Raw genomic sequence first — 12,882 nt, 5'->3', positions numbered from 1 at the left:
TGATGGCACTTCAGGTGCCCCATAATCTTTAGAACTCTACCATGCTTGGCATCAGCACTTCATAAAGGAGGCAGTTACTGGCTAACAGTAGAGGGACAGGAAGGAACTGGCAGAGGACCCAGCAGCTGTACTCTCAGGATCTTTGCACAAACCCAGTTATGCCAATTCTTGTGATTTGGATTGAAAGTCTTGCAAAGTGTGTCTCTGTCTGTCTTAAGGCCCCAACTTCTGGAATGAAAAGACTGCATAAGAATCTCAGCAGTCATTTAAAAAAAAAAAACATTTCTAGTCATGGTTGCCGAGGAAGCCTGGTAATGCCAATGGCTCAGAAACCTGAGGGCAGATTAAAACAATTCCAATTGTTTGGCTTTTGGTTTAATAATCATGGTGGTTTTTTTCAATCTCATGATTCCTGGGAGGTGCAACGCATGATTTTTGAATGTTTTTAGGTTGGCAATACTATAACCCAGTATGTGAACCTTCCAGGTGCAGCACCACTTCCATCAGCACCACCCTCCAGGAGGGGTGTGTAAGGGTCTCTAATTGGAAGTAGGAAGCTGGGGATCTGGAGAGACCACCAACTGGGGAGAATGATGTGTAGAACGTCACAGGAAGCGATGGACTGGGGAGAAGAGCAGTTAGAAATTCAGTGGTTGAGGTGCTGTACTAGTGTTTTGGGAATGGGGTACAGTGAAAATGAGGCTCTGTGCTGTTACGGAAGCATAGCACTGTGGCCCATGCTTTGTAGCATATCAATATGTCCTGTGACTCACCAGTCTGCCCCCGCTTGGGAATTCTTTCACATGTTTAGTAGAGCCACACATGTATGTTATCCCGCAGTTGGTCTGTCTTGTCAATATACGTTTTACTTCCTGTTGCTGCGGCTTTAGTGGATGCTCCTTGAGTTGTCCATTTTAACAAGGCTGTCTTGCATCTGAAATCCACACATTTCCAGTTTGGTTCTGATGCCTCTGCTCACGTTTTAAAATTAAGTGATATGCTACTATGAAGCATATTACCTTTGCTGCCAATCACCAATGAGAGGGCATGGGGGTGTGTGTATATTTATGCTCTTTAATCTTTGGTGTAGGCATCTGCCTCAACAGGAGCAAAAGCAATGATTCGCTGTTTCTTATTGTGTGGTCTCACCTACTGAGACATTTAGGGTAAAAAGTCTTTCTCGCATATATTTCATAGAATCGTAAGATTGGAAGGGACCTCGAGAGATTGTCTCGTCCACTTCCCTGCACTCCTGGCAGGCCTAAGTAGTATCTACACCATCAGTGACAGATGTTTGTCTAACCTGCTCTTAAAAATCTCCAATGATGGAGATTCCACAACTTCCCTGGGCAATTTATTCCAATGCTTAACCACCCTGACAGTTAGAAAGTTTTTCTTAATGTCTAAACTAAACCGCCCTCACTGCAATTTAAGCCCATTGCTTTTTGTCCTATCCTCAGAGGTTAAGGAGAATAATTTTTCTCTTTCCTCTTTGTAACAACCTTTTATGTACTTGAAAACTGTTATCACGTCCCATCTTACAATACATCTGATAATACATCCCAGAATGATGTTTGCTTTTTTTGGCAACACTGTTACCCTGTTGACTCATATTTAACTTGTGATCCACTATGACCCCCAGATTCATTTCTGCAGTACTCCTTCCTAGGCAATCATTTCCCATTTTGTATGTGTGCAATTGATCGTTCCCTTCTAAATGGAGTATTTTGCATTTGTTCTTATTGAATTTCATCCTTTCCCCCCCCCCGACCATTTCTCCAGTTTGTCCAGATCATTTTGAATTTTAATCATCCTCCAAAGCACTTGCAACCCCTCCCAGCTTGGTATCGTCCGCAAACTTTAAGTGTACTCTCTATGCCATTATTTAAATCACTGACAAAGTTTATTAAACCAAACCAGAACTGATACCTGCAGGATATGCCCTTCCAGCTTGACTGTGAACCACTGATAACTACTCTCTGGGAATGGTTTTCCAACCCGTTTTGCACCCATCTAGGTTGTATTTCCCTAGTTTGTTTATGAGAAGGTCATGCGAGACAGTATTAAAAGCCTTTCTAAAGTCAAGATATATCACGTCTACCACTTCCCCCGCCCCATCCACAAGGCTTGTTACCATGTCATAGAAAGCTATTAGGTTGGTTTGACATGATTTGTTCTTGACAAATCCATGCCGGCTGTTACTTATCACCTTATTATCTTCTAGGTGTTTGCAATTGATTGCTTAATTATTTGTTCCATTATCTTTCCAGGTACAGAAGTTAAGCTGACTGGTCTGAAATTCCCCAAGTTGTCCTTATTTCTCTTGTTATAGATTGGCACTATATTTATCCTTTTCCAATCCTCTGGAATCTCTCCCATCATCTAATGGCTCAGATACTTCCTCAGTCAGCTCCTTGCAATGTACTTCATCAGGTCCTGGTGACTTTAATACATCTAACTTGTCTAAGTAATTTTTAACTTATTCTTTCCCTATTTTAGCTTCTGACTTTATCTAATTTTCACTGGTATCCACTATGTTAGATGTCCAATCACTACTAACATTTCTGCCATTTCCACATTTTCTGTTTCTGTTTTCCTCTCCTCCCATCCCCCTTATTGAATAATGGGCCTACCCTGTCCTTGGTCTTCATCTTGCTTCTAATGTATTTGTAGAATGTTTGCTTGTTATCTTGTTTTTTACCTTGACCTTTCTAATTTTGTCATAATTGTGTTTATTAACTAGCATTTCAAGTTCTTCCTGCTTATTCCCCATACTTGCATTTCTACTATTTAAAACAGCATGGTCTAGACAAAATAAAAACTTGAATGCATTACACCCACTACTGATTGTGACTTTTAATTACAGGTTCAAATCGTGTTTCTATGTGTGTGAGAAAAGGAGAGGGGGGAAGAGGTTTGCTACACAGAAGTTGTACAGGATTGACCAGTACATTATTTCTCAGTAGTATTTCTTGCTCTGGTAGCAGGTTTTTTTTAATGAAAAACTACTACTATATCAAGAGTGATAAAAAATTTTATCAGTAGATCTTGCAGTCAAATTTGCACAGTGATTGCATAATGGAAATTATGCTGGGTATTTTTAAAACTGGGTTATGCAGTATAACTTTGAATATTCTGTTTTAGAAGGTTTTATCTGGTTCTCACAGCACAAACAAAATATATAACATTGTATTAAAATGGGGTTTGATCAAGAATTTTCATAAAAGGGGCAATTTATGAACATGGGCTGATACATAAACAATTCTAATGGCAAAACCTGTTTTGACATTTAAAGTAAACTAGATAAAATGAGTTTTACATTTTCAAAATGGTATCTACATCTTAGAAAACTGTTTTTCTTCAGTGGTTCAATTAACATGGGGAATACTTGCAGAATATAATGAATATCACAGTCCACCGTAGCGTTAACTGACTTCTAAAGGTGTTTGTAATGGTTTTAATGGTGACATTGAAAAATTAATCATAGTTGTATTTATAAAGCAACTGCCAACTAGGGGAATTGCCAAAGCTGTTAAAATAGACTTCACAACATGAAACAAATAATCATAAAGTATAGGGGAATTGTTAGACTATAAACATTTTTATACATGGAAGATTTTGAAATGTTTTTTTAAAAGCTGGAGAAAGATGGGATAGGTTGGGTAGTCATGGGACATGAACATCACATTGTAGAGCTCTCTGTAAAGGCTCCATCACTCACCAATTTACAGCACAACGTTGGAAATCTTAAAGGTTGCATCATTTCACACCATTAAGGCAAAGTTCAGTGAATAGGTCTGCAATATAGCCAGATTATTTTCTATTATGAGCTTTAAAAATCAACTGGGGCCAACTTAAAATCAATTTACCATTTTATAGGCAGCCAGGAGCAAAGAATGCAGGATGAGTAATATGAGGTGAGCAGGTGTATTGCTGAATTCTGCACTAGCTACTAGTGATGAAGAAACACTGCTGGAAGCCCTGCAAAGAGGGAATTATAGTAATCAAGCTTCATTGTTGACAAGGGCATGTGTTGCGGATGCGAGGTAGTTATGGGATAAATAGCAGAGAAACCTGTGCAGACTGCACATCTGAAAACCTTTCATATTCAAAACAAGGAATACCATAGAAAGGATGTGGCTGAAAATAATACCAAGGGGGCGAGATCCTGGTCTAACTGAAGTTTTGCCATTGACTTCAGTCAGGCCAGGATTTCATCCAAGACTCTTATTGTGTCTATCTATTATAAATATACATAGATGTGCTAGTCTAATAAACTGTTAAAAATCAGATTACTATGTGAGAAATGGAATAGAGGGATTAAAAGCGAATCAGAATGACAAGGGTTATGTATGTTGGATTAGCAAGATAATAGAGCGTTTGCTGATAAGATTTATGGTAATTTCAAAGTCTTTATAGTACAGGCTGTAATATCCATATAATGTTATCAAAACAAACGAAGGATCACATCCTACATATTGTGCTTCCACTTCCCATGGGAGTTTTGGGTGGGCAGTGAATGCAAGACTAGATGCCAATAAGATTCTCTCTATTACGGTTATTAATTTGAAAATGTGATATGTGGTTTAAACTAGTAAATTCTCTCATACTTGCTTTTCCTTGCTCTTCCGCTCTTTTTCCCTTCCTCCCTCTTGAGTACAGCCAATTGCATTGCTACATGCTGTTTAGGCTTGTAAGTCTTTGCTTTGTAAGTCCATGAATGGCAATTAGCCAGGATGGGCAGGGATGGTGTCCCTGCCTCTGTTTGCCAGAAGCTGGGAATGGGTGACAGTGTAGGAATCACCTGATGATTGCCTGTTCTGTTCATTCCCTCTGAAGCACCTGGCATGGGCCACTGTCGGAAGGCACGATATTGAGGTAGATGGACCTTTGGTCTGACTCACTGTGACCGTTCTCATGTTATCTGTGTACAACGTCAAAAGTGCATTTGTGCTGTCCAGGTGAAAGTGGCTGACTGTGAAAGTGAAAAGGTGATTTACATCAGTGTTGTAGTGTCAGGCAGTAATAAAACACTGGACGACTGTTGGACACACATTATATTATACAATTATATAATTATAAACTATATAATTGGAGGCAGTTGAGCTTGTGTGCAGCAGGCTGTTATTTACCAATCATCTCTTTCAAGGCTCATTAAACACAGATTTATACACAAAATAAAAGCTTAGCTCTTCAGTGACTAAATATGTGGTGGCATTTATTCACAAAAACATAATACGTAGACCTAAAGCTGTCAAAATCTATAATGGATGTAGTCGATGGTTGTTAGCGAAGTTGTTCAATGGGACTCTGGGAGAGCAATGCTGAGATGTTTCCCTTAACGAAAGACCTCATTTCTATGGTTTTATTTGCATGTCCATACTGTAAAGCACAAGTTCCCTGATCATGGATTTTGAGATCTGAAAGGCAGCAATATCCTAAAAATTATGGAAGTGTTTTAAAATGCAGAGCAGGCTTCTTTCAAAGACTTCACCAAGAAGTGTTGCATAATCTTAACCTTTCTAAAATTCTCTAATTCTTCAATGCCATACACATTCAGTGGGGGAGAAAAATCTTGTGTTCTAGCATACTTTTCTTCTTACTTTTACCTGGTATTCCAGCCACCATGCCCAGTTTGGTAAACAGCTTTTATAAATACAACCCATTTTTTTAACTTAAAAAAATATATCCACAGAATGCTTTGTCCTCTTTTTTCCAATGGCTTTTTGGATGTAGAGAGAAGAAATGCAAAATGAAGCATATCATTATAATGCATGTTGGTTGAGGCTCTTTAAAAAAAAGTTTGACCATAATTCCACAAAGTCTGAGTGCCAAAAGTTTGGCATCTAAATTTATATTTAGACACTTATTTAAATGGCTTGACTTTTCATGTGCTGAAAATTCACAGCTCCCACTGACTTTTTTATATACATGACTATGAAACCCCAATATAAGTAACCAAGAAAATTATCTAAATAGTGCCTGCAAATCTCATCTCAAACTGTGACTGTTAGAATTTAAAAATATAGCTCAGCAATGCAGAATATCTGACCCGTATGTACTAGATCAGCTTTTGTGTAATTTCTCAATCCACATTTGAGTTTTAAATGTTCCGCTTTTGAAAGCTTTTCCAAATATACCATTAGTTCCAGCCCCATTTTCTCATTCTTTGCCACATTTTCAACTAGCATTTCTCCCTGGTTTGACTTGTGGCAACTCCGAATGATAGACATGCTGCAACTGCTAGATTTAACATTCTTTAATTGGAGATCTTGCATAATACTATTGCAGTGTCTTCTCTATCCTTCTGAAATCCCCACTTCTGAATTACTACATGACATCACTGCTGACCTCAACACTGGAGTGCCAATCTGACAACAAAACAGTGTTTTTATTCAGAAATACAACCATCCCTTGCTACTTCACACCTTGCTACTCCACAAATCTGACTTCAGAATATTTAGTTTAGTTTAAACTATCACAACTCATTACAAGTCACATCACAAGTAAAGTGCAGTTGACTAAGTGTACGTGAAGCATCATAAAGAGTTCATTCATTTTAGAAACTGTGTTTTAGTTTGGGATGTTTGAGATCCAGATTCAAATTTTCCACGTTGAGCTTTTTAAAACATAAACAAATCTATTTGCTATTTTCCCCAAAATGTGTTTAATTTGCAATGGTTCTCAATCATTTATGGGAATTAGTGAAGTCCAGCTATAATACCTACCTCCTAGAACACTGCCATCTTTTCAGTGTTTAGAGAGAAAACCGTGCCAACCACATGTTGGACAGGAATTATATTAGCAAGCTGACAAATCCAGGTTAACAAAAATACCATTTGGTTCAATTTTTTAATAAGACTGCTTTTGCTTTAGATTTAAAAATTATTGAATATTTTCCTTACTATCCTAGAGACAGAGTCTTCAGGACATTGCACCTACTTCTTTACAAACTGAGTGTAAAACTCTACCAAATCGGCATGGTGATGTTTTTGCACTCTCGTTATAGTCACTTTGCACAAAGGTAATTGGCTACACATGACAAAAGGCAGTGGAGAATCAAACCCCAAAATTACTAGATTTCAGGCTCATGTCATTAGTGTCTAAATATCATTGCTGACTATTAGCTTTTTGCCTCGTAGTCTGTAAATACAGCTTTTTGGACAAATGTCCACTTTACAGAACAACACTCATTAGCAATGTCTGTAGCATGGCCAGAGACGAAATAGATTCTAGGGAATGAAACATCTTTTGATTCTGAATATGGATGAGGCTCCTTAGCTGGGAGCAGTGTGGGGGAAGCTTACATTGTTGCTGCCCATGCTGTGTCTACCCCCTGGGGGATAAACGAGTAGTAGCTTCTGCTCTATCTAATGCTTTTGTCATTTCATGGTTAGGAAAGAGAGTCAAGTGTAACGTTCTCATCCACTTGACTGCGGGAGTTAAGTAAGTCACTTTTATGGCATGCAACAAAATAATCTTACCATGAGCTCATCTTCTCTGGTTTTGAGATTCTCTACAGCAGTCACTGTTTAAAAATCAGCATTTACTCACCATTATCGTACACTGCAGTAACTAACACCCGTCCAAGCCTGATCATGTTTTCTGTGGGATGGGTAAAGGGTAAGAATTATCCTAAAATTTCTCTTTTCTTACACAGTCACTCACTCTTCCTGATACCTTGCAGCATGGTTTCCTTGGAACCTTAATGCTAAGGTTTGCCTAGTTGGTGTTTAAATGATGGAGCCAACTTAATGTTGATGACAAAATTTTTCCTAGTACTGAAATAAGGGGAATGTTGATTCAAACCTTGCACTGGTCTAAAAAGAAAAAAAAATTAGAGAGACAAGGTGGGTGAGGTTATATTTTTTTATTGGACTAGCTTCTGTTTGGGAGAGAGACAAGCTTTCGAGGTTACACAGAGTTCTGACATGAAGCTATGTAAGCGCGAAAGCTTTTCTCTCTCACCAACAGAAGCTGGTCCAATCTCACCCACCTTGTCTCTCTAATATCCTGGGACCAACACGACTGCAACACCACCACATACAATAAACATGATACTACAAAGTGGAAGAGTTATTAGATATAATATTCCTAAAGAGACTATGGAATCAAAAGCATGAGAAATTTTCTCTTTGGGTCTTGGTGAGCGTCTGTTAAAGATGAAATAGAAATATCAAAGAGACAACAGTGTGAATAATACTATTATTTACTCAACTTTTGTAATGATTTTTTAGATCCTCAGATGAAAACAGTTATGAAAGTCCCAAATATGATGTTTATTACAGAAGAGCCCTATTCTGCATTTTTGTCACTTTCTGTCCCCCTAATTGAAGTTAATGAGACTTTTGAATGTTGAAAGAGACCAAAATAGGGCCCCTTGAATTCTGCAAATTAAAACTGGGAATCAACCAGATGGCTTAAAATTTCCACCCCTAATAATTGTGAAAGTCAGAACTGTAAAGGTTTCCAGGAATCTAAGGCAAACATTGCACCAAAACCACTTCATTTACAGAATTAAGGGAATGGAAAACAATTTATCAGTGATTATATAGTTCACAGACAGGAAAACATCACCTTTGGATTGTTCTCTTAAAAGCAATGGATACATTTTAAGTTGCTCAGCAGAGCTTTGTTCAATTGACTAGAGGCTCAGCTATCTCAGTAACAAAAGATTCCCTGGAAAAGTTCCTTTTTATAGCAGAAACTGATCTGCAGAAAAGTAAACAGCAAGTACAAGGCTCTGTTCATTACCATGGTGAGAGGCATGTAGACCTGATCTTAGAAAATGTCAGAAACTTGAATTTTTAACTGGCCCAATTGGAACTCCTACACCCATACAAAAATGTCTGCTGAAAAATCCATATTTATCCCTTTTGATGCCCTGGAGCTGATTCACTGACACATTATAGACCTGAGTTTCTTTAATAATAGTGTTAATCTTTATACCTTTGTTCCCACGCCACTTTGTTCAAAAAACAGCTTTTTTCATAATGCACATCTTGACCCAATTAAACATGTTTGTATATGAGCACTGGACAATGAGAAGATAGTAAGAGAATTGTGCACTCTGCTGAATTCTGTAATTCTGCAGCTAGAGGCTCTGCTCTGGATTCCATTCAGGTTTTGCAATTGATTGCAGTGGGAGCAGGATTAGGCCTTCAAGTAGAGAGATTACACCTGTACCAGTAAAAGGCTGCTACCCCTCTGTGAGGGAAGGGGAAGACTGGGTTAATGTGGGATAAACCGAAAAAGAATAACTTGTTACATAAGTCAGGCCACATTTAGAGCCCTTATAAATTTTTGTAATTCTCCTACCTTTTCTTAGTTTATCTTGAATCTGATCTCTAATCTCAGTGAAGTAGAATCAGCTAAACAGTTCAGGGCAACTGATGTGGATCCAAAGTAATTACAGAGACAGTGAGTACAATACATGTGAACTCTATGTGTAGGTATACCTTTGGATTATATATAGTATGTTCCTAAATCCACAGGGTAAATATTTACATTTCATTTACTGTAATGCCAGTAGAAGCTTGAAATATAACGTTATCCCATTGTCCAGCTATGCTGGAAGAATGCCAGGAGGTAATGTCAAAGTTCCCAGGAGTCAATGGCACATGGTTAAGACAGGTCTGCCTCATAGCCAGTGGTACACAAGGGAGTGATGTGGTCAGCATCACATCCGACTGTCTTTGAATGCCCTAATCTGATGGATCAGGTACCTATTTTGTAGTTGGGTGAACTGGAGATGGCCTTTTAGAGGGAGAGGGAGCAATACTTGAACCCGTGACCTTCAGACGAGGGCCTTAACCACTCAGCCACCATGTGGGGTTTTAATGAGGCTTTCTTAAATATCTGGGAATACCTGGAAAATAAATTGGACAGTGCAGGTCATCACCATTTCCATAATCCCTTCCATATACTCAAGGGGCCTCCCCATTTTCAATCTGGTTCTAGCTACCGTACTGCTGGGACTCCACCACGTCCCTCATATGTGGGTGCTAGAAAGGAGGGAGATTGACATTCCATTGTAAATGTAGGAGCACTGAACTCATCAATTGTATCCAATCACCATATCCATTCCATAATGAGTACTTGCACTGGACATCTATTGCAAGGAGGCATCAGCAATTAGCTTGGCTATCTCCCCTGATCCTAGACAGGTTCCCAGATATTTACTGATGCCTTCTTTAATATCAGCCAAAAATATATCTGTTCCCTAGTTGGATAGGTATATCCCATCCTTGATGAATATCTCAGGTAGCCGGTAAAATATGCCTGGCTGAGAAATTACCAGCTCCCCCCTCCCCCCGTGGTAAGAATTTGGCCACCTCCATGTTCACATACCTTGTAATCTTATCAACTCATGGAGGCTTCACAGCTCCCTGCCACTCCCTGCACTGAAACATGTCAGACCAAATAACAGTCACTCCCAGCTTTACATTAATACCACTCCAGTGATTTCAGGAAAACTGCACTGGTGTAAAACTGCTTACACCCCCCTTACCAACTCCCAATTAAAATGCTTCAATATAAGACAGCAAAATAGGTAGTCTGAGTAGTTTTCTGGGGCGTGGGTTGGCAAAGGTGGAATTAGTATAATAAAAATAATTCCTGGCCACATCACTATCTATCCCTTTCCTCTTCCCTCTCTCTCATCTGCTCTCCCTCTTGCTTTCGTACGCCTTCCTTTTTTGTTCGTTTGGGAGATGTTATTACAAACCTTTTAAAAATGAGCAAAGGCAAGGGCAGAAAGAGGGGAGAAGCCGCAGCTCAGCATTATTGCAGGTTATTATTCATTTTAGGATCCACCCTGCTTTTTTTTTGTGGACAGCCTTGAATTCTGCCATATTAGTTGGGGCCATGGAATTGCAGTCAGTTGCAGGCCTTGAGTCATTAGTGTGTGCAGGTGTGTGGGCAGCCAGATATGATACAAGACCATTTACAACATTTTTGCCGTAAACTCTTGGAGGGAGGTTTTCAAAGAGCACCTAGCGCACCAAGAATTTAGGCACATACATCCCATTGAAAGTCAATGGGCTTTGGGTGCTTTTGACAGACTCTCCCTCAATATTCCTCTGAAGGATCCAATCCTGTGATCTTAATTCTGGCAACAACAAAAAACACATTGATCTCAGTGACAATTCTCTGAGTAAAGATACAAGATGGGCCACTGGTTGGCAATGTTATATTATTTGTGCATGTTTTAATATATAAAGAACATTAATGCATATATCTATGGTAGAAACAGCAAAAGGTTTCAGGATGCTAAGCTCCCGGTGTAAGGCTTGTCCCCTGAAAAGCTTGGTATTTGTTAACCTGGTCTAAAGTTTTATGAAGTATAGGTCAATATTTTGTTGTAAGAGAAAACTTATTACTTCATCTTCTACAGGTCAGATTTTCTTCAGACTGAGAAGGAATTGTAGCGCATGAGGATCTGATACAGTAGGTAAGTTGATTTCAATTCTCTCTCATGTCTAACTTTTATTACTTTGCTGACTGGTACTGGCTAAACTGCAAATTTTACTCTTAATTACCCTAGTGCAAATACAGAGTAAAGCCATTGATTTACATGGGTGTAATAGAAAATGGAATTTTAGCCACAGTGTTTTTCAAAATGAAATTGCAGAAACAATAATATTATTAAACTTGGTTTTAGTCATTGATCATAGACACTAAGAGATCAACAAAAGAAAAATGGTTTCAGTCCAGTCTGTTGTTGAAATAAATTAAAGTAAAAATATTTTTTATGGGAAAGGATAAACCTACATCTTATCTCATGGCTGCTCAGAGGATCCACTGTAATTGATGTACTGTAACCACGCTCACAGAGTAATAACTATCCCTTCCGATACTGTAATGCCGCCGATGAGGTTAAATTACTTAACAGCACAGTTTGTCCTTTCTGCCCTTTCCTACTTACCCTGTCAGCTTATGAATCAGACAAGCTGTGCTGAAAACAATGTATCCAAGCATGTAGCCAGAAGATAAATGAGAGATCGATGTAAGGGTGGAATTTTATATTGTGCCAATCATTGAGTTCTACAATCCAGGGCAGTTGTTTAGTGCTTAGAATTTAGAGTTATAGATGTGTTTTGCCTCATGGTCATGGAACAGTGCCATGGTCAAGCTGAAATCTCCCTTAACCTGCAATATGTGTCGCTGCTTGGGTTCCAGAGTAACAGTGGAGAATAATTTGAAAGGATTGAATTTAATCATGACAATGTGGCTCTAGAAATAGTTTGTTATGGTATCAACCACTGTGAAAATCATTAGTGTATGGGTTGTGGTGATGAGAAGCACTCTAGTTCTCTGGCTTCCGGTGGGATTGCCTGTTATGTCACTCAAACAGATGAATTGTGGTATTTCCTTTGACAGAGTCTGGCAAATAAAGCTGAATTAAACTCATGGTGGAAGTTTCTTAAAACACAGTACAGAGATGGAAAAGGTAAATAGCTTTTAGTTTGGCATCTCTGCAAGTCCAGCTTAAAGTCCGTTAGTAAATTTTGTTCAATGACATCAATGCTTGAGACCTTCAATTTGCAGAGCTATTAATTGTTTTAATTTTCATGAGTACAAAATATACATCCCTGACAAAAATCACAGGGTTGTCTATTTACAATATGTGTATTTGTATATATAAAATTGTTATAGTAGTGATTAGAGTGAAGGTAGAGAAAAATGTGGTTGCTTTCTGTACAGGACTAAACTTGAGGACAAATCTATGGAATTGCACTCACAGTACTTCAAAAAAAATTCTTGTGCATTTGCATGGACTTAATCCCTCCATCACATACAGGAAACATTTTAGTTCCTTTGTTGCTGCACAATAATTAAGTCTGTTTCTCCTTGCATTTTCCATGCATGTTGATCTGGGCA

At 38.6% G+C, this 12,882-nt stretch overlaps 1 protein-coding gene across 7 annotated transcripts in view; it reads left to right on the top strand.

Moving 5' to 3' along the window:
* The window catches only part of LOC128831885 (poly(rC)-binding protein 3-like), a 757,719-nt gene that overhangs the window by 258,020 nt on the left and 486,817 nt on the right, over positions 1-12,882 (top strand). For all 7 annotated transcript variants that reach the window (XM_054018741.1, XM_054018738.1, XM_054018739.1 and 4 more), the window contains exon 2: positions 11,396-11,452. The gene's annotated coding sequence lies outside the window, so the exon portion shown is untranslated. The remainder of the gene's footprint in view (positions 1-11,395; positions 11,453-12,882) is intronic.

Source organism: Malaclemys terrapin, chromosome 2 (assembly GCF_027887155.1).
Source record: "Malaclemys terrapin pileata isolate rMalTer1 chromosome 2, rMalTer1.hap1, whole genome shotgun sequence".
NCBI classification, from domain to species: domain Eukaryota; kingdom Metazoa; phylum Chordata; order Testudines; family Emydidae; genus Malaclemys; species Malaclemys terrapin.
The sequence above is the reverse complement of the archived record's forward strand: the minus strand, read 5'-3'. Positions and strand labels throughout refer to the sequence as shown.